The sequence below is a fragment of the Microcebus murinus genome, chromosome 5 (genome assembly GCF_040939455.1).
Source record: "Microcebus murinus isolate Inina chromosome 5, M.murinus_Inina_mat1.0, whole genome shotgun sequence".
NCBI classification, from domain to species: Eukaryota; Metazoa; Chordata; class Mammalia; order Primates; family Cheirogaleidae; genus Microcebus; species Microcebus murinus.
In genome coordinates, this window is record NC_134108.1 from 17,769,627 (window position 1) to 17,791,422 (window position 21,796).

The 21,796-nt window shown below is 38.2% G+C and overlaps 1 long non-coding RNA gene across 1 annotated transcript in view; it reads right to left on the minus strand.

Moving 5' to 3' along the window:
• Positions 1 to 1,014: 1,014 nt before the first annotated feature.
• LOC142870927 (uncharacterized) overlaps positions 1,015 to 21,796 on the minus strand; it is a 40,578-nt gene continuing 19,796 nt past the window's right edge. The window contains exons 2-3 of the long non-coding RNA XR_012919258.1: positions 19,513 to 19,578; positions 1,015 to 1,403 (exon numbers count right to left, since the gene is read on the minus strand). This is a non-coding gene — a long non-coding RNA (uncharacterized LOC142870927). The remainder of the gene's footprint in view (positions 1,404 to 19,512; positions 19,579 to 21,796) is intronic.

Here is a 21,796-nt window from a genome sequence, read left to right on the forward strand (position 1 = left end):
GAGATGGGAAAGTCTGAATCTTGTAGTGTGAGAGAGAGGAAAGGAACTCTCCTGTCATTAGTGGTGCCTAATTGCTTTTTGGGGCATATGTTTTGTATATGTGCATTTTGTAGTTTGCCCATGTTTATTCTCTCCTTCCACTACACTACAAGCATCTTCAGGAATTGTATTCTACTCATCCTCTAGCACACTCCATCCTTGTGGAAGAATGAGTATTAAAACTTGAGAACTGTCCATGAGTTTATTATCATAGTGCTATTGGCACACATGGAAAGAGCCACAGAGAAAGTAGCAAGCAACAGGATGCTCAAATTGCTGCACCAATACTTCTTAATGTGGGAGGAGGGACAGTGGTGACAGTACTTGTTACCCCATTTGAAAATTATCCTTATTCAAAATTGATTAATTTGGGATATAGGGAGATATGATGAACCGTTTAGAGATGAATTAGGTAGTGATCATGTCCCCAAGATAGTGAGGCATTTATCTTTTAACATTGAACAAGAATACATTCAAAAATAATGTTACAGTAATATTATTCCTGCTTCTTCTAATGTCCATTCAGTAAGGAGAAAGGAATGGAATTAAATCTGGCTCACAGTGATCTGGGTCCAATTCTCCATAAGTCTTCAAGAATAAGTATTAAGGTCAATGTCATTGGTGGATAAAGTATTGAGAACTAGTTTCTTGTCTTGTGCTTGGTTTTGATGGCATTGTGTGTTGTAGTTTTCATCATCTTTTACATGCACCTGATAGCTTTCCTGTTATGTTGTAAACAACTTTACAGTGTGAAGTTTATAGGGGTAAATCTTGTACTGGTTTTCTGTACTTCATAGTACTTTCTGTATGGTAAGCACCTTGTATAACCACAATACAACCACCAAAATAAGGACATTAACAATGATGTATTACTGCCCTCTAATATTCAAACCCCATTCTAGTTTTGCTAATTGTCCCAAGAATGTACTTTACAGCAAAATGCATGACATATAAAGACACGTATGATCTGACATATGGTAACTTTATTTAACTACCTCTTTCCTGATTTCTATTCTATGTGAAAACTAAACACTCAACATAAAATAAATTGCAGCTTCTAACCAGGCGTTAGTCTTAATATAGAGGGTGTATACAATATGTTTAACCAGGCACGCCCTTAAAAATCAGCCCTGTTTATGTTTGCAATGAACAAACAGAGTTGAGTCATCATGCACTAAAAGAAATTCAGTAATGCAGTTCAAACAATCTTCAGGATGTTCTTTTTTCAGGAAACTTCAATTTTAAGGTTGTCTACTCATGACACTACCACGGTGCTGACTGGGGAAAATTCATCAGTCTCAGGAATAGATTACTCCATCCAGCTGTCAGGCATCTATACCCTGACGGTCCAAGGTGGCCACCGCCTGCAGAAGAAATAAGAATGAGTGATGGCAGGCAGCCCTGGGATCTGCCCTTCACCTTGCCCCTTCCCTCTGCTACATGGCATGAGGGGCTTGTGGCCTTGTCACTGGAAATCACTGAGTCGTGTTAAGATGCCTACCTATGTATAAAATGAGAAGCTGAACACAGGCTGCCCCAGAGTAAGGACAGTTGACAGAAGCATAATGGATGCTACTACAGGCTAAGAGGGGCCAGGCCTGGCAGTAAGGTGAAATTTGGATGAAATATGGGCAGGGTGACGGTTCATATAAATCTCTGTGCCTCGGGACATTGGCGATGACAGAGTAGAGGACAACATATCTTTCCATTTTAGTTCTGGAAAACTAACAATAGCATCTAGTCAGACAGATTCAAATTCAATTTTTAAATTATTTAACCGGATTTCTTTTTAAACTATCTATCTTACTAAGAGAGAAAACCCTTTGATGGAAATATATGTTTTTCTCTCCATTGGATTATACATACAACTGCTCTCATTTCTTTTTTCTTTTTTTTTTTTTTTTAAGCACCTCTGTTATGTCAGGAACTATACTTGATGCTGAGCATCCAAGGATGCAAAACACTCCTCGTGCTAAGGAGTTCAAAGAACTTGTCATATGCCAAGGACACAGGGTAGCAACTCATGCAGCAGCAGAAGGAGCGTACAAGTGCCAGGGTGGCACGGAGAAGGGGTTATAGCTCACCGACAGCAGCATTTTCAGTTTTACATTTCAGGGTAATTTTTCTTTTTATGTTTTTAGTAGCTTGATTACTTCAACTTAAGGAGTACATTTGCACTTATTTTTACTCTTAGAACCTAGTGCTTTCTAAATTTGGATGGGGGCATACCTGCGTAACCCTTTGCACTTGGATGTCGAGTGTGACTCAGCACGGTTAGCATCGGTAGCAGCTCACACCATAAAAAATTATAGAGATTAAAATTACTCTTTGAATGTAGCAATACTTTGAAATATAAAAACATCTAAATAAATAAGTTATTATGCAAAGAAACTCCAGTTTTTGTAAAATCTGGGGTATTTAAAAAATTAAATCCTGAGTAGAATAAAGGAATTGAGAAAAAAGCAAGTGAGTGCAAAGGGTTAAATACTTGGAAAGAATCCCTCTTCTTTTTCTAATGTGTGCGTGTTCTTACCGGCATAGTGAGAAAGCAGGACTCCTGTAGTCATTCTCCAGAGTGTGGTGAGGGGATGCCTGGCCAAGCTGGGAATGGGGCCAACAACAAGCTTCATACTTCTCTGGCAAACTACAATGGAGCCTGTTCCCAGGCCACTGAGTGTGTGGCCACAGGCGTATTGGAGCCGGGGTAATGTGAGGAGTGAAATCTCAGGAAAGGGAAGGTGAGGAATGGGTGGAGAGAGGGTGCTTTTCTGGAGGAAAATCAAGAGCTTTTGTACTGTTTTCAGAAGAAAGGCAATGGAAAATGAGCTCTAGAGTTAGACCCCCAGCTTCAAGTCCTTCTTCCTCCTTGGGATAACCCCTGGGCAAATTACTTGATCCCTCTGAACCTCAATTTACTTATGTGCAAAATATGGTAGTGTCAAATAAACTATTCCATGTAAGCCGCTTAGCTCAGTGTCTGTTTGCTAGGTGATGATGAGGAGGACAAGAGGGATGATGAAGAAGATAATGACAATAATGTAAATGTGGTCATTTGTCAGGGATTCACATGGTGGATGAAGTAGATATGGTCTCTGGTCTCCCAAAATGCATGGACAAGTAGAGAGGTAATTACAGTGTGATAAAATAAGCACTGTTGTGGGGGAAATAAAGTGTTCTGAGAGCTATAGGAGGGGGTCTCAAGTCCACACTTGAAAGATCAGGGAAGACTTCCTTGAGGAAGAGATAGCTACACAGAAATTTTAATTCCAGATAAGTAAGTGTAATTCAATCAGAGGAGAAGAGGGTACAGTGGGAGAGAACAAAAGAGCATGTGGGAAGGCACAGAGGAGTGGAAAGCATAGTCATCTCAGGTCTCGAGGAACTAGAAGACATTCTGGAAGGCTGGAGTAGGCAAGTACAAGATGAGGAGTGACAGGGATGAGCCTGAAACACGTGGGAGCAAGTACTGTAGTGCAAGGTGTAGACTCAGAACTAAATTCTAGCAGGCCTGGGGAGCCCCGGTGAAGTTTTATGCCAATGAGAGATGGACAAATTCATATATTTGAAATGTGATGTTAATGTGGAGGACAGCAAGAAGGCAAGGAGACCAAGACGAGATGTCCAGCTGGATTGCTGCAGTAATATGAGGGAGAGAGGTCGGCTTGAACTAGGAAGTCGTATTCACTATAGAAAAAGCCAGACAAATATGAGATATATTTAGAAGATAGAATGAGTAACACTTCACAGGAGAGATTGTATGTGTGGGGGAAAGGAGAGAGAGCTTAGGATGAGACACTATTAGGATGAGATTCTGGTTTTGACAGTGGAGTTCATGGCTTTATCTACCCATTAAAATGCCTTTGGCTGTCAGTAGAAGGAAATCCTAAGTCAGTATGTAAACCAGTGGTTCTCAAAGTGTGTTCCTTAGCTGAGCAGCACCAGTGTCACCTGGGAGCAGGTGAGAGGTGCAGATTCTTGGGTTCTACTTTAGCACTAGTGGATCAAAACCGCTAGGAGTAGCATTGAGCTAGTTCTATTTTAGAAGCATTTTTGGTAAGCCTGATGCTTGCTAAGTTTGAGAGTCACTGATTTGAGCCATCATTCAAAAGAAGAGCAGCCTGAGGAATGGGATTCTAGTTTCACTTTTCCAATGTTCTTTGGAAACTATTTTTCATCATATCACGTGCTCTTTCTTAGGTAAGATCTGGCTAAAAAACACAAGATGTTCACAGCAGTTTCAAGTGTCAATCCAAGCCTAAAAACACTAAGGGGAACAAATGGGAAGATTCTTCCTGCATCTTTCATTAAGAGTAGGGACCTTTTTCCAGAAGCACCCTAGCAGACTTCTGCTAATGCCTCATTCACCAGAATTGTATCATATGCCCATGAAAACCCACTTATTGGCAAAGGAAATGATTCTAAATTTATTGGTTTAAAGTACTTTCAACCAAACAGAACACATCAGGACAAAAGCTCAGGGAGAACTGTTCTCAGAGAGAACAGGAGGGTAGAAATCTGAAAAAAAAAAAAAATTTTTTTTTTTGAAGGCAAAAGGTCAAGCATAGATTTTGGGTAGGCATCCACCTATGTCTGCCATGGGGGCTGGTCATGGGGATGTAGAACACATGAGGAGTAGCAGAAATTACAGGAATAATAATGAGCTGCATTTCAGACCCCATCAGACATACAAATGAATATATTCAGGAGGCAGTTGGTTATGGAGTTGTGAAGCTCTGGAGAAAATCAGAAAATTGTTAGCTGAAGACTATTCAGGAATCACAAATTTAGAGACAGCAATTGTAGCCAAGGGAGTGGATGAACTCACCTGTGAAGTGTATATAGACAGTGAAAAGAGGAAAGTCACTAGGAGATCTGGGAGGAAAGTCAACATCTGAGGGAAGGAATATGAAATGGGTCTGAGAGGGAGGCTCAGAAACATGGCCCAGAAAACCAGAAGAAAAAGTGCATATGCAGTATTGAGGAAACCAAGAAAGAGTATTTTATAAGGCAAGAGTGGTCCACTATTTCAGATGCTAGGAGATTTTCAGTAAGATCAGGGCTAGAAAGTGTGACTTGTTCAGTGGAATAGTTATATGCCACCCATACTGCAGTAACTGGATAATGAGGAATGGAGACATCCCAACAGACAGCCCTCTACTGACAAATCACTGAAGACATAATGAGGTTTTAAAAATGAGAAATGAGACAGGGGGAAGTCTCAAAATTATATTTAGATAGGACAAAACCAGTGTAAAGTTGAAAAACTTGTTTCGATCAGTTAAGAAGACTTTATGGTTGCAAAATCATTTGAATGAGTAGAGAGAAGAGTTGAGGCCTTTGTTGCTCCAGCCAAGAGCTAGAGTGAAATGGAATGAGGAGAGACTTTCTCCATGGCTGGAAGGAGAAAAGAGAAGAGAAGAGGGTGATACAGAAATTTAAGGACTCTAGGAGCATAGTGTTAAAACATATAAAACTAACAGAAGTCAATAAAGTGCTTGAGTAGAAATTATTGTAATTGCAATTGGAAGTCAGAGATATTAAGGATTAACCCACTATCTTAATAGACAAATGCTTGGGGGGACATTAGATTTTGAAAGCCATGTGGTACAGTTTAGAGGGCAATGGTAGTCCTCCACGTATAATCTTGAGACTAGATTTTACTCTGATAACTTCCTAGGAAGGGCTGGGCTGAGTATATACTTCTAAATTGCCCTCTATAATAATGCACAATCATTAACTAAGTGTCTTTGTTGTCTGTGCCCCCAAAGGTACCAAATTAAAGTAGCCTTTTAAGTACTGAATGATCCAACTGAAAGAACACTTTGTCCATGTCATTTTATGACATTCTTTATCATTTGATTTAGAATCCTGTTTCTCCCAGAATAGTTCTATTTATCTAATCTAAGTCATCAATTACTGTGAGGATAAATGTGAAAAATAAGATTTTGAAGAAACCCTCCTATTTTCATCAGAGAAGACTGAATTTAAAAGTAAAACTACTTGATAGATGAAAGAAAAATGCAAGGATCACAGTATAATAATTAGCAAATCACCTTTGTTTTCACACTTGCATTTCCTGAGTTTGTTTTTGTCTTGGTATAGCATGCCATCAAATTTAAATGCTTCTGTGTTTTTCCGTTATGAATTCACTTTCTGTGTAGTAGAGAATTGTTTTTTTTGTAGTGTCAGCAAATAAAAGTACAGTCACAGAAATATGTTTCTTCTTATATTCTTCCATCATCAATCATCCTCGATGAGAATATAAGTACAAAGTGAGATTAATATTCTTATGTGGCCTACTTCTAATGAAAAGTCTTTGTTTTCATTTTGATACATTAATTTTACAAGTAGAATTTACTATTAATTTATTAGCTGTATCTTATAACTTGTCCTAATTTTCACAGTTGTGATTTGTTCTTCTAGATCTTGGAACTATTGTTAGGTAGATAGCAAGGGATTCCAGGTCTCCTAGGGAAAAAAGTGGGTGCTGTTGCCTTGGTGCAATTGCCCTACCTGGGAAGAAGGACAAGGGTGGCCCCCAGGCCCCATCTTGGTCCTGCTCCACCCTAATCCTTTCCTGAGCTACTGCCATACCTGGGGGAAGAGAGAACAACCTATGAATCTGCCAATCAGAACCTGGCATGTCAGCTGCAAAAGAATGCAGAGGACTCTCTAGCCCATGAGCTAAGCAGCATAGGTACCATAGAGTCTGGAAATTGACCTAGAACAACCCTTGTGCATAGTAATGCAACTCCCAACTGTCCAAAGTGGTTCTGTGGTGACATCTGAGCCACTAGGGAGGTCCCAATCCCAGCACTATAAAACAAGATGCAAACCATAAACAACTCCTTTTGTGCCCTTCCTTTTGCTCTCTCTTTGCTCCAACAATGGGTCTAGTCATCATCTGTGGATGTGTACCATACTCTTTAAACCTATATCATACTCTTACTCTATAATCCTATCTTTCTCTCCTTAATAAACCTCATTTTTGAGCTTGCCTTACTTTGGCATTTCTGGTCATTCTTTGGTCATAAGGCACACCAAGTACCAACATTTCAAACTGAAACCTGACACTACCATTGAATGGTGTTTCTCTCAAATAGTCACCCACGTACATTTCTGCTCATATTTAATTGTTCTTCATATTTACAGAAGATTTTCCTGTGACATTACCTGCAGTCATGTTCCATAGTTGAAATGTCAGAATGACTGAGTTGCTTTAGTATTTTTTCCCCTCTATTAGTATGCAAGATTGAGTTCTCATAAAATTAGTGTCAATACTGGCTAACTGATCATATTTTATTAGTTCAATGTTGGTAAGGTTAATTTACCACTGATAGTGATGTGTAGTAAAAATGTCATCCAAAAATGTACCCCTCCATAAAAGCACCACCACCACCACCACAACCTGGCAAAATAGTCTGAATAAAGTTTTCAGAACTCCGGAAATTAGCCAAAGCCTTGTGGCAACCCAGAAAGCATTTATTTAAGAAAAACTGCTGAATGTTGGTAAGAACAGCAAGATTTGTGGTGTTTTAACTGAACCTTAGTCTCATCTCCCATTCCCCCCAGCTCAGCAATAGTCTTGGCCGGTGGGGGCAGGGGGAGAAAGAAGGAAAGAAAGAGCTTGCATTCCCAGTATCAGAGGGAGCAGACCAGAGACAGAGCTCTTTCAAAGCTTCATTCCCAAAGAATCAACATTATTTGATTCATCTGATGATTCCCCTGGAAGAGCTAACTGGAAAGGCTTGTTGGGTCTGACTCAAACTTGCTCATTGCTAAAAGTACCTCCCTAGAGAAGTCATTTATTAAAAAACATTTACAGGCAAGTGTTTTGACATCATAATACCAGAGGTGATGGTCAACAGTAGGGGCAAACAATAAACTAATCAAAAGGCTTAAAAGAAAAAAAACCGAGGAATGAAGTATGTATAGGAGCTTGACATATTGAGAAGCTCTGACATATTCCTGGGAATCTAGATGATCATGCACATGTTTAAGGCTATTTAAGGCATACTCAGGAAGAGTCTGAGAAGGCCCTGAGCTCTTAGATCCGGCTTAACTTGAAGCTCTGCACAAGCAGAAAGTAGAAGCTAAGGCAGACTTGTGAACCGAATGTAGGAAGCGTGTCTCAACATGCACAGAAAGGTCCCTCAATAAAGACAGGGAGATTTATTGATTTTAGGCATTTATGAAATTTTAGCCTACACTTTAGCTGATCACTAAGCTAACTGAGTAGAAATTTCACTGGTCACACATGACAAAGAATAAAGACTTTACAAAATAATACAGAAACATCACTAAGCAAAAAACAGTAATAACTGGTGAATTCTAAAAAACATTTAAAGAATTATTAACACAAATCCTTCACAAACTTTGCCAACGCTGCCCCTCACAAAAAAAAGAACAAGGGAAAAAACCTCCCAACTCATTCTGAGACTATTCTTCCTCTAATACCAAAACCAAATGCATCACAGGAAAGCAAATAGGCCAATATATTTTATAAATATAGACAAAACATATATATATAAATATAGACACCAAATCCTCAACAAAATACTATCAAGATGAGTACAAGAAATATAAAAACAAATGTACACCCCAACCAAATGGGATTTTTATCCCAGAAATCCAAAAATATCTTAGCATATGAAAATCAATATAATATGTTATATTAAAAGAATAAAGAAAACAACAAAACCACGATTAGCTATCTAAATAGAAAAAAATTAAAATAAAACAAAATAAATATTTGACAATATCTGATACCATTTCAGGAGAAAACACTCAAGAAACTAGGAATTAAAGAGAACTTCCTCAACCTAATTAAACACATCTACAAAAAGCATACAACTAATACCATAATCAAGGTAAATTACTAAATTCTTTTTCTTCAACACCAAGAACAAGACAAGAATGCACTGTGGTGGTTAATTTTATGTGTCAACCTGACTGTGCCTCAGGGCACCCAGACATTTGGTTAAACATTATTCAGGATGTGTCTCTGAGGGTGTTTCTAGCTGAGATTGACTGGGTAAAGCAGATATCCCTTCCTGGTGTGGAGGGGCCCCAACCAATCAGTAGGAAACCTGAATAGAGCAGAAGATGGTGTAAGGCAGAATTCGCTTTCTCTGACTATTTTTGGCTGGGACATCGGTCTTCTCTTGCACATGGACAGGAACTTACACCATTAGCTTTCTTGGTTCTCAGGCCTTTGTACTAGGACTGGAACTCTACCACCAGCTTTCCTGGGTCTCCAGCTTGCAGACAGCAGATGGTGGGACTTCTCAGCCTCCATAGTCATAAGAAGCTCTTCCTTTCACCTTCCCTGCTCCCCTGTTCGTTCCATTTCTTTAGAGAATTCTGACTGATACAAGCACCTTTCACCCTTCTGCATGCCTCACATTTGCTCTTATCCCATTAGCTAAGACAAGGCACACAGTCAAGGCCAGTGTCATCATAGGAATGGACTTTCTGATGGTGCAGGGAGACATATTTAGCCAGCCATTTTGCACACAATTTACCATATTTGGCAAATTTCTCCTTATCTTTTCCATATGGTAAATCCTGCAGTTTCTGAACAACTCTCCATGGATGGTAGTAGTCTATCACATTGGTTGTTTCTGTGAAAGCTACCAGAGTAACCTGAGTTCATCTTCTATTAGGTTATTAAATATGAAATGTCCAACTTTAGATCAAAAGTGTAGTATTTTGTACTTCTAACAAGAAGCAGTACAATGAATCAAAGTCTGTGCCTAAACTATCGATGCAGTTTTGCTACCTTGATGGTAGCTTGTTTATGCCAGCAGTGAAGAAGCCTGGAGAGTGGTGATGAAACCACAAAAGTGTTTTCCGCAGCTTGTTGAGAATTGAATATTTTTCCTTGCACGAGGTGGTCCAAAGCCTGGAAGAAGTGGTAGTCAGTTGGTGCAAGGTCTGGTGAATACTTTGGATAACAGAGAGTTTCCAAGTCCATCTTCTGTAGTTTGAGCAGCATTGTCTTTTTGCGACATGTGGTCTTGCAAGAGGATCGGCCTGTCTCTGTTGACCAATCTTGGCTACTTCATTGCAAGCATCCTCATCATTTCATCCAATTGGTTGCAATAGACATCTGCTGTAATCGATTGACCAGGTTTCATGAAGCCATAGTGGATAATACCAGCACTGGACCACTGAACAGACACCATTAACCTTTTTTTTAATGAATATTCAGTTTTCGACTATGCTTCAGCACATCATCTTTATCCAACCATTATGCCAAACACCTGTGATTATCAAAAAGAATCCATTTTTCATCACATGTACCAATATGGTGTCGAAATGGTTCATATTTATGTTGTGACAGCAAAGAAAGGCGAGCTTCAAGACGATTTCTCTTCTGATGCTCATTTAATTTATGCAGTACCCATCTATCAAGCTTCTTTACCTTTCCCATTTGTTTCAAATGGTTCAACACTATTGGGATGGTAACGTCAAACCTTGCTGCTAATTCATGCATAGGTTGAGATGGATTCACTTCCACTACAGCGTTCAGCTCATTATTATCCACACTGGTCTCAGGTCACCCATATGGCTCATTTTCAAATTAAAATCACCAGAATGGAACTTCTCAAACCATCGATGTACTGTGCATTCATTAGCCACATTCTTCCCCAACACTTTGATGACATTTTGAGCTGTCTGTGCTGCATTAGTTCCATGACGGAAATCATATTCAAAAATAACAAAGTTTTGACTTATTCATGGTTTCACAAAAATTGCTCTAAAGAAAAATTTGAAAGATAATCACAAGCTAAAACATGCATTTGGAAGAATGAGGATGTACCTTCACAATAAAAAATCAAAAAACAAGAAGTGTCAAAGTGAAATGTCAGAGATATCAACTGTCAAACTTAGTACTTTAGGAAATCAGACATTTATACTTAATAACCTAATATATTCCTTAACTCATTTTGAAGCATGGTTTCCCAAAACATATTAAACACTAGATGACTTATAAATCTTTTTTTCTGGGGTAATTAGAATTGGGGGAAGATGTGCTTAATTATGAAGTGTGTCTGACAATGATCTGAGTTACCAAGATGATAAATATGGATGTTTCTAACACCTAGATTGCTTACAGGTTTCGGATTTACAAATTCTATTAGGTACCACAACGACACATGTAGTTCCATAACAACCATAGCAATAGCGGCAGCAGCAGCAATAGCTAACATCATTCTAATTATTGCTGTGTTTCAAGTATGAGTCTAAGTGATTTAAGTGAATGAATTAATTAAATCCACATAAAACTCTATGATATTGGTCCCACTATTTTCCATTTTGAGTTTAGGAAATGATGGAGGCACAAGGATGTTATGCCAGAACAGTGAAGGGGAAAGGCCTTAGTAGCTTTTTTCTTAAAGATGTGGTAAAATAATCTTTTTTGCTTAGTAGTCTGTGCAAAATCACCCCATGGGTTCTGGTGTAGAGTGAAATACATACCCATTGAATGATACCCCAGATGCCTGTACCATCCTTGGACTCAGTGAGTACCCTTTTCTCACCTACTGTCCCCTTGCACTTATAGCTTCCTTTTGCAATATTTTTCTTTCTGGAAAATGGACCTACCTGTTCTTAAATTCAGAAGGCAAAGGTACATACATTTTGAGAAAAAATATACTGTTCAGGCTATGCAGCTACAAGAAACCTCCACTAGGTCAAAGCTGTCAGCAAGATGGGACACTCTCCATGATCACACAAAAGAAGGGCCACTGTCTCAAAATAATGTCAGGACTAGTAGAATCTTTTCTTTAATTTTAGCATATTATGGGGGTTCAAATGTTTAGGTTACATATATTGCCTTTGCCCCACTCGAGTCAGACCTTCAAGTCAGACCTTCCCCCAGATGGTGTGCACTGCACCCATCCCCACCATTCCAATTTGTTTCAAATGGTTAAACATTGTTGGAATAGTAATGTCAAACTTTGCTGCCCATTCACACATAGGTTGAGATGGATTCGCTTCCACTACAGCTTTCAGCTCATTATTAATCCACATTGGTCTCAGGTCATCCACATGGCTCATTTTCAAAATTAAAATCACCAGGATGGAACTTCTTAAACCATCAATGTACTGTGCATCATTGTCCTATGTACAATGTTTCTTGTATCTTTTTCAGTAAATGTCTCTATTTTTTCCTAGTGCATGACTGGATACTTTCCGGACAGCCTCCTATATCTTAAATTTAGGTATATTTATGAGAAACAATTATATATACAATATCTAGCATATTTCCCTTTCTTAAAGAGGCCTTCAAAATTCACTACCTGTTTAAGAATCTCTTCTTAAGCTACAAACTGACCAAAGTTAAAGTCCTTTCACCCGATCTTAAGGTAGTGTCCTTGCTTCTATTCAGTAACAGTCATTCGTAGTAGATTGGACTCTTATCTTTGACTACTTCACCGAATTTTTAGTAGTCTAAAATTTTGTAAATGCACCAAGGAGTAGGGAGGTGATTGATTTTTTTCAAGAGCCAGGATATTTATGAGTAAAATGAAAGTAACTAGGATTTGCACAGGGGAATAAAAGGTGAGTAAGAAAAGTAGCAAGGGGTCATTTGGGGGGAAAGAATTAATAGAGCATTATTCACTGCTGTATCTTAGAAGCGCTTGTTATTCCTGCTGTTCCTCCAAGCCCAACGCCTCTGGCCTATCATCCATCGTACCACCTTACGGCCAATGAATGAGCTCACTGCAGTCCAGGACAGTCTGCAGACTTCTTCTAGTGATGAAGCAGAGACTCTCAGGCTCTATAAAAATAACAGCTCTTTTTCTATTAACTTATTGCATGTGATATAATTCTTTAAAAAAAGGAAGACCCAGTTAACTTAGCATTCCTCCACAGTGGGGAAGTTTTTTTTCTGTATACATCTGTGTTAGCTTGGGGCTTAGGGGAAAGATTCTACTCCAGTATCAGTTTTATTTTTTATTTTCCCCCTTTTTGGACAGGCTTGCACATTTCTATAACCACTTGTTCATTCCTAACACACATTGCTGAACAATAGCATGACTTAAAAAACAGCAGAATAATGAATCTTCAGAAGAATAATAATTTTGAATGTTTAAATGGAAAGACACTGATGATTTTGTGGATTCTCAGGAGTCAAGTGGTTAGCATCCGTATTAGAATCAAATCTGCAACACGCAGAGGGAATAAGTAGAGAATTGCTTCATCTACCAAACAAACAGCTATCTGAAGGGTGAAATCTAGCAGATATATATTTTGACTATAGTATTTAAACCTGGAAATAAAGGAGTTCAATTAAAACCATGAAGGCTTACCTGGGTGAACTGACTACAGTTAATTTGACTAGAAACTGAACAAAACACTACAATTAATAATGTTACTTTGACCTAACTTTGCAAGAAACATTTTTTGGAGATTGATTCTGAGCCTCTATTTTGAATCCTGCGCTCGGTAGGCCCATCTAGAATGAACACAGGATAGGATTGGGACCGGGGATGGTGCTGGTAGAGGAAAGAAGGATTCCAGAGTAGCCTGGTACTATGAACTTCCACAGGAAAAAGTCCTTTAAAGGGCCTGCATTTAGGCAGCAGATTTTGATCATTTGGTATGTAAGGGTTACTTTTAGGATAGGTCTGGTATGGCCATGAAAATTAAGGTGGATTGCTTGGTTAGCCCTAGGGAAGACACAGTTCTAAAGATGGAATGCAAAATAATCTGGCCTCCCTTGGGCACTCAGAATAGAGATAACCAGGGTTAAGTCAGTTTTAGAGGGACTCTGGGGAATAGAATAAGATGCCTTAGGCCAGACATGATGTGGACTCTTTGGATTGGTTATGGGATCAAGCCAGCTTCCAGAATTGGAGGTGAAGCAAGGTATATATAAAGGTATAAACTATGTTGTCTTCTATACCATGGTGTCTCCTTATTCCATGGCAATCTAGCATCTTGCATATGTATGATCTTGCTTTTACATCTAGTTTCAAAAAGACCTAGCAGCTTAGCAGTATGTTATCCCAATTTATTAAGTCCACATGTCATTTGATAAAACCTGTAATAGCAGTTGTTGCAAGTACTATGGTTGAAAGAGTTTGAGTACCACAAAATATTTATCTTCCTTCTTTAAGTGACTTTTATTCCTATAAAAAGGCAACTCAACCAACCCCTCCCCCCAAAACCAACCATAGATCCCAAACTTTCAGATACGTAAAGGTTTTGTGAGACTTGTGAACTGTCAAATATGTTAAAGAGCTATAAGGTACATACATGGGGTCCACCTGCTTCTTCCCTCGCTCTGTAGGGATTTTGGGAGGAATTGCAAGTCAGAGTTTCAATCTAGACACAAGGCTAGAGCTCTTTGCCAGTCACCAGGGAAGCCTTTTCTTATCAGTGAAAAAAGCAGGAGCACCAAGCAGATCACCATGTTACTACCTCACTTTATACTTTACTAAGAAGAGAAAAGGGGATACTTAACACTGAATAGAATAACGGCCCATATCATCTGCACATAGGTTAAAACCAGCTCAGGGTCATATGGACACCGAGGCATTTGGTATTGTGGGAAGACCACTGAACTTGGGAAAAGGTAAGTTGGCTTTGAACCCTATCTCTGTTACTTAATGGCCTTGAGCTCTTGAGAAGTGGTGAAATTTCTCAGTCTCTCTCCTTTCATCTGTCCCATTGAAGCAAGGGCCATGTCGCTATGTGTTTTAAGACATTGTGAAAAGGCATAAAATTCTAAGTTATATTATACTCATATTAGATTCTGTTTAATAGCTATGCGAGGCCTGAGAATACTGAGGGAGATTTATGACGTGTGACCTCTAGCGTGCAGAATGAAGATGGATGGATGAGACAGTCATGTGCAAACAGCTCCTTCAAACATGACATGACAGTGGGAGCCCAGCCACCTGTCTCTATTGTTCTCATCTCCCCACTTCATCTTCACCTTCTTGCCCTGAAAGAACAGACTTCACAAAATACTTTGAGTCAGCAAGGTGCGTTTATGCTACAGTGTAGAGGGAAGGGGTAATTTTCTGGAAGTATACAGGAGACTGTTACATAACTGTTTTAAAATCTGTATTATTTAAATATGCATTTTAGTTGTCCCTGTTGTAGCTTGGACTTATATCTTCACTCTTTAAAAAAGAAAATAGTACCACATAAAATCTACTATGTATAATACAGTTTACTAGAAGATTTACTTGAAAAAAAATATGCAAATTATGAGTTCGGAAAGACCAGAGACGTTAAGTGACGTGAAATCTTATTTTCATTGGAAAAACAGTCATGTGTGGGTTTGTGTCACTAGGAAGTAAATGTAATTTGCGACTGACCTCTTACTTGTTTGATAGTTTTTCACTGATTAAAAAGGGCAACTTATCCTTTGATCTATAAATCAAAGAGAGCTGAATAATGGAGCATTTAGTGTGTTAGGAACTGCTGATTGAATATAAAAGCCACGGACATCCACAAGATTTCCTTGTAGGAAAATGAAGTATGTGGTGAAGCTGTTGAACTTACCAGGTCAAATTCTAGGAGGGTCTAACTTTATGAAGAGATTCAATGTAAGTTGAGAAAAGCGTAAGAATTAAACCAGGGTTAGTTAGAGCAGTAAATGAAAACACTTGCTTTAGCAAAGTCTTAGTAGATACTAAATATTTCTTGTTCTAATTGTCTACTAAATAAAAACAACTTAGTAATGCTGGTTAATATTCTTGTTTTTAGGTTTAATATAATAGTTGTCTTTCATTGTTTTGTTTTTTAAAATAATTTTTAAAATTTTAGAATAAGGTAGTACAGAGTTCCCATATACTCCATACCTATTTTTCCCTATAGTTAACATTGCATATTTGAACATTTGTATAAGACCTTTGTTACAATTAATGAACAAAGATTGATATGTTATTTTAACTAAAGTTTGTAATTTATATTGATTTTCTTAGTTTTTATCAGATGTCCTTTTCCTGTTTGATGATCCCAACCAGGATACCATATTACATTAGTCCTCTTATTTCCTTAGGCTCCTCTTGGCTGTGATAACTTCTCAGACTTTCTCTATTTTTGATGATCTTGACAGTTTTGAGTGCTGGTCAGATATTTTGTACAATGCCCCTCTATTGAGATTTGTCTGATGTTTTCCTTATTATTAGACTGGAGTTACGGGGCTTTCGAAGGAAGATCCCACAGGTAAAGTGCCATTCTCCTCACATCGTACTGTGGGTACGTACTGTCAACATGACTTAACACTGTTCATGTTTACCTTGATCACCTGGCTGAGCTAGTATTTTTCAGGTTCCCCCACTGTGCAGCTACTCTTTTTTTCTCCCTTTCCATGCTGTATTCTTTGGAAGAAAATCACTATGTGCAGCCCGCACTTAGAGTAGGGATTTATACGCATGGAATATCTACACAATTTATTTGGAATTCTGTATGGGAGATTCTTCTATTCTTCCCTATTTTATCTATTTGTTCACTTACTTATCTATATCATTATGGACTCAAAGATTTATTTTATACTTGGGATTCTAAATCAATACTACTTTATCCATTTTGTTGCTCAAATTCTCCAGCTTTGACCATTGGGAGCTCTTCAGTTGCCGACTATGTCCCTCTCCATACCCCATCATTGTGGTTTCTTTCTTCATTTCCTTTCTGTTTTCCTTTAGCACTTTCTTACTTCCTAGCACTACAAGAGGCTCTAGGCTCATCTTAAATATTTTCTGCACCAGTCCTAGAATCAGCCTTTTCTCCAAGGAGCCCTGATTTCTTTTATTGGAAAATGGTATTACAAAATAAGATTGGGTGTTAGGTGGGCTTGTTTGTACTGGGGTGTTGTTGCTATTCAGCATTCTCCACTGACATAGGATGGAAATATATGTTTGTCTACTAACACATGTATATGCGTATATGTATAATTGTTTCTATGTGTAACCATCTGAATCTACACTAAGCAAAACATAAGTTCATACTGATGATTCCAACTCTAATTCATTACCACATGAATCATTAGTTTCTGTAATATCTCACTCCAATAATGAGAAATATGGCTCTACCATTCAGTTCCTATCTACCTAATTGTTCAATTCTAGTATATATAAATAGTGATATATGAATTACCCTTATTCCTACATGGAACAACTTTATCGACTACAGTATAATGCTTATATGCACTTTTTCCTTTAGTCTTACAGATTCCATTCACTTCCGAAGTTACTTAGGTCATTCTTTTTCCCGACCCCTTCTTCAATAAGGTTGTTTCACACATATTTAAGATCATTAGATTTATTTTATACAATTGCAATACAGTTAGTTTTGTCACATTCTGCATTCCATACTGGGATAACCTGATATCCAAAACAGTTTTTATTTTTTAAATTTGCATCCAGTAAGTTTCCCTCTTTATGCTGGAAAGTTCTATGAGTTTTGACAAATACACAGTGTCATATATTCATCATTACAGTATCAATACATTAAAGTACAGAAATAGTTTTACCACCCTAAAAAATCTTCTTGCTTTATGAATTCAGTTGTCACCTACCAACCTCCAAACTCTTGGAGACCACTGATCTTTTTTTCCATAGCTATAGTTTTCACTTTTACAAAATATCATAATTGGTATATTAAAAAAATAAACATAATTACTAGCCTAAATTTATTAAGTATTCAGCATATGGCTTTCCTTATGCTCTGTGCATGCTTTTTTTTTTTAAGTTCTAGTTCTCAGACCAACCATATGATGAAGGTACAATTTATCAGGCTTAATTTACAGGCGAGAAAACATAGAATGCTAAACACTACTCCTAAAGTTGCACACAGCTTATAAGAGGAATTTTCAGCTCAAAACAAGAGCTATTTGGCTTCAAAACTCGTGTCCAAGCAATAGTGGTATACTGCAAAATTCATACTTAGAACTGGGAAAATTATAATAGCAACAGAGTACTTGCTTCGGAATGCTCCTTCACCGTGTTAAACTTGGTAGTTCTCTGCACAAAACAATGAGACTCCTTGACAACCCAAAACATGCATTACTTTATAGGAAAAAATATGTTAATACTAAAAGGGAAGGAAGTAAGGAAGAAGAAAGGGGGAAGAAGGGAAAAAGCTTGTCAGGTCCAGGAACAGGTTGGGTGGATCTGTTAGGTTCTACTTAAAGTTGTGCTTTACCCCTAGAGGGTGCACAGTAGTGACATTGTGCTGGCTCAGAATTCCTGGAAAAGGCAAATCCAGAGGGACATACTTGTTTATGACATTTTCCCTAAAGAGGACTGTTGTGTTCAATATTAATATATTTTATTCACATTGTGTATTGACTCAAGAACTTAGTAGATGTATAAAGTTTTAGTTCTGTACTTTCTTTGGCAATGTGGTTATTAATACAGATCCCAATTATAATTGATGCCATGTTTGTGTCTTCTTCGCAAAACCTCAAATAAGGCTCCTCCATCGTGCTTCCCGTCAAACCCCTTAAAATTAGCCAGTACATGAATTATTGATTGCTGTTAAAATAAAATACTTTCTTGAGATTTGAGAACGTTTTAATGTGAATTTAACCCACGAACTAATGGGTAAACGATCCATTCTGAGTATCTAGATATGTTTTGGAAGCTCAGAAAATTTAAATGATCACTTAAGAATCTGCTGTCAAGTTTCTGGCAGAAAGGAAAGAATTCTCTCCGGAAAGAAGAAGTATTAACCTTTTAGCAAAACATGGCAACATATTGGGAAACACAAAATGCAATATCTATGTAAAATCATATGCAAGTGTTCCCTGTGAGGCCATAAAGCCACAGCTGGAAGTTCAGTCATCCAGCTACTCTCATTGTGAACTGGCACGTGGCACTGCAGACATAGCAGCCCTGAAAGAAGGTGTTGGGAATTACCTTGTCATTAGCATGAGGCTTAGATTTGTCATAAGATTTCTTGAAGGTACTTGGATTAGTTTGCTGGGACTTCTGTAATAAAGTAATACAAAATGGGTGGCTTAAACAACAGAAATTTGGTGTCTCACAGTTCTAGAGGGTAGAAATTCAAGGTCAAGGTGTTGGCAGGGTTGCTTCCTTCTGAGGGCTGTGAGGGAGAATCTGCTCCAAGCTTTTCTCCCAGCTTCTGGAGGTTTGCTGGCAATCCTTGCTGTTCCCTGTTTTGTAGATGTATCACTTTAATCTCTGCCTTTACATTCACACGGCCTTCTTACTGTGCCTCTTTCTAGTCTTCCCTTTGTGCATGTCTGTCTCAGAATCCAAATTTCCCCTTTGTATGAGGATTAGGACTCATACTCATGACCTTGTTTTAACTTGATTAGCCCTGTAAAGAACCTATTTCGAAATAAGCACATCATATTCTGATGTACTGGAGGTTAGGACTGCAATGTATCTATTTTGGGAGACACAATTTTAACCTATAACAGTACGACTAAGGTTTATTTTGCTAATACAAAGCCAAAAGTCTATACTGTGCCATACTTACATTATTTTTCCTGGTCCTTCCTATTCACTCTCCTCTCAAACGGCAAATTTCCTGGATTGCTTTGGCCTGCAGGATCAATTAGGAGAGAATAAAGTTGGGATTGACTTTAGGCAAGAAGTTGAGATGGTATGAACTAATTAAAAACTCAAAGAATGCAAGTTTCTAGGCAATTTTTACTGAATCTGCTCTTTGACTTACATGAAGAGATGTAACCTCTGAAAATGTTCACTATCACATATTGAGGATGAGGTCACACTCTGGATTTGGACCCACTTGGTAAGAACCCAAATCCATCATTTCCTTTGGCAGATTATATAACATTTCTGTGACCTCATCTTTAAAATGGGGATATTAGTATTGATATCTATTTCACAGGATTGTTTTGAGTATTAACTAGCATAATCATGGAAAGGGCTTGGGATGAAGCATGTCACATAATTAGCAGTCAATAAATTTTACAGTGTATTCTTATTGTTATTTTGTTTCTCTGATCTTATTATGGTTGCCCAAAGCAAGACCTAGGGTTTGCTCTTAAGGAGCTTTTGTTTTATGAGCTATAACTTGAATATGGATATAATATTCTATTCTAAGTTCTTCTTTCTCTTATTCTTTATTTCTGTTTATTCTTTCCTCTTTCAAAATTTCAGTCTTATCTATTTCCACTGCCTACATTGTCACCTTTTTCTGTATTAGTCCTAAATCCTTATCTTTAGCTCCAAACACTTCTATGACACATATCATATCCTACTTTGGATGATAATTATCTATATACATGAATGTTTCATTATTAGGAGTCTAAATGTATACTCTTTGTAGCACTCACAGTACCTAACAGAGTGCCTGACACATAGTAGGTGCACAATAAATATTTGTGGATAAATGTATGAGCTAATGTCTTAGAATTTAAAGCTGATTTAGATGAGGACACCAGTCATACTGGATTAGGACTCAAACTCATGACCTTGTTTTAACTTGATTAGCCCTGTAAAGAACCTATTTCCAAATAAGTACATCATATTCTGATGTACTGAAGGTTAGGACTGCAATGTATCTATTTTGGGGGATACAATTTAACCTATAACTCACAAAGTTATAGGTTAACTTTGTAGGACTCAAAGGGTCTTCCTGACTAAAAGAGAGAAATGATTATTCTTTTTTTCTTTTTTTTATTGCTTTATATTATGGGGGTACAGATATTGTTAGGGTTTCATATCTTGCCCCTATCCCCCCTCCCCCACCCCGCTATGCCAGAGCTTCTAGAGTGTCCAGCCTCCAGGTGGTGCGCACCAAACCCACCTTGTAAGTACATACCCTTCCCTTCCTCTCCCCTTCCCCCTGCCCACTTCCTGATTACAGATTTTTTTTTTCAGACATTTTGGTTATAATGTATATCTTTACCTCTCCCTAAAAAGGGATAGAGATAATCCCTTCCCCCCACAATGCTCACCACTTCCTTAAGATGTGGGTCTCCCCCCCATCCCTGTTGAACACTACCATTTTTTAAGCACCATAGTTTTAGTTAGTCAGTACCAATTTGATAGCGAGTAGATGTGTAGCCTATTTTCCAGATCTTGTGTCGTCTTGCTTTGTATTACGGGCTTAAGCTTAATCCAGGATAGCATAAATGGTGCTAGCTAGCTCACTGTCGTTTCTTATTGTTGTCATTCATTCTTCTTTTGAAAAAACAGCAGGTCCTTATCTTTCTTCAATTCAATGTGAATGTGGAGGCACAGCCAATCAAGGTATCTGGCTGCCACCTTGGCCACAGGCATGGGCTCACGCGGAGGCTGATTATTCACAAGTGCCCTTACTTTTGGCACAGTGACCTTTGTAAGGTATCTATTCATGGTTCAATAGTCTTCCCTGAGTTTTCTCTTGGGGATATGAAGGGAGAGAGAAAATGAGAAATGGGGATTGTGTGTGGAGGTGGGGTGCATGAATAGGGGGTGGGGAGAGAGAGAGGAATAGATTCTTAATTGGGCTTGTCAATCTGGTGTAATGTGAAATTGAAATTATAGGTGGCTTTGTCTTTACCACATGGAGATGGCTTTTCCACAGCTGTAGAGCTGTACAGAATAAGGTGAATCCTTAGGAACAAAGGAAAGTGAGACTTGTTAATACCATTGAATACTCTGGATCCAGCTGTGACTAAAACCAGATCTACTCATGGACGTCTTGATTCCATGAGTCAATGAATTACCTTTCATTTTTGCTAAGTTGTAAGTTAGATTTCTCTCATTTGCAACAGGAAGAGTCTTTACTAATACAAATAATTAGTTGTATA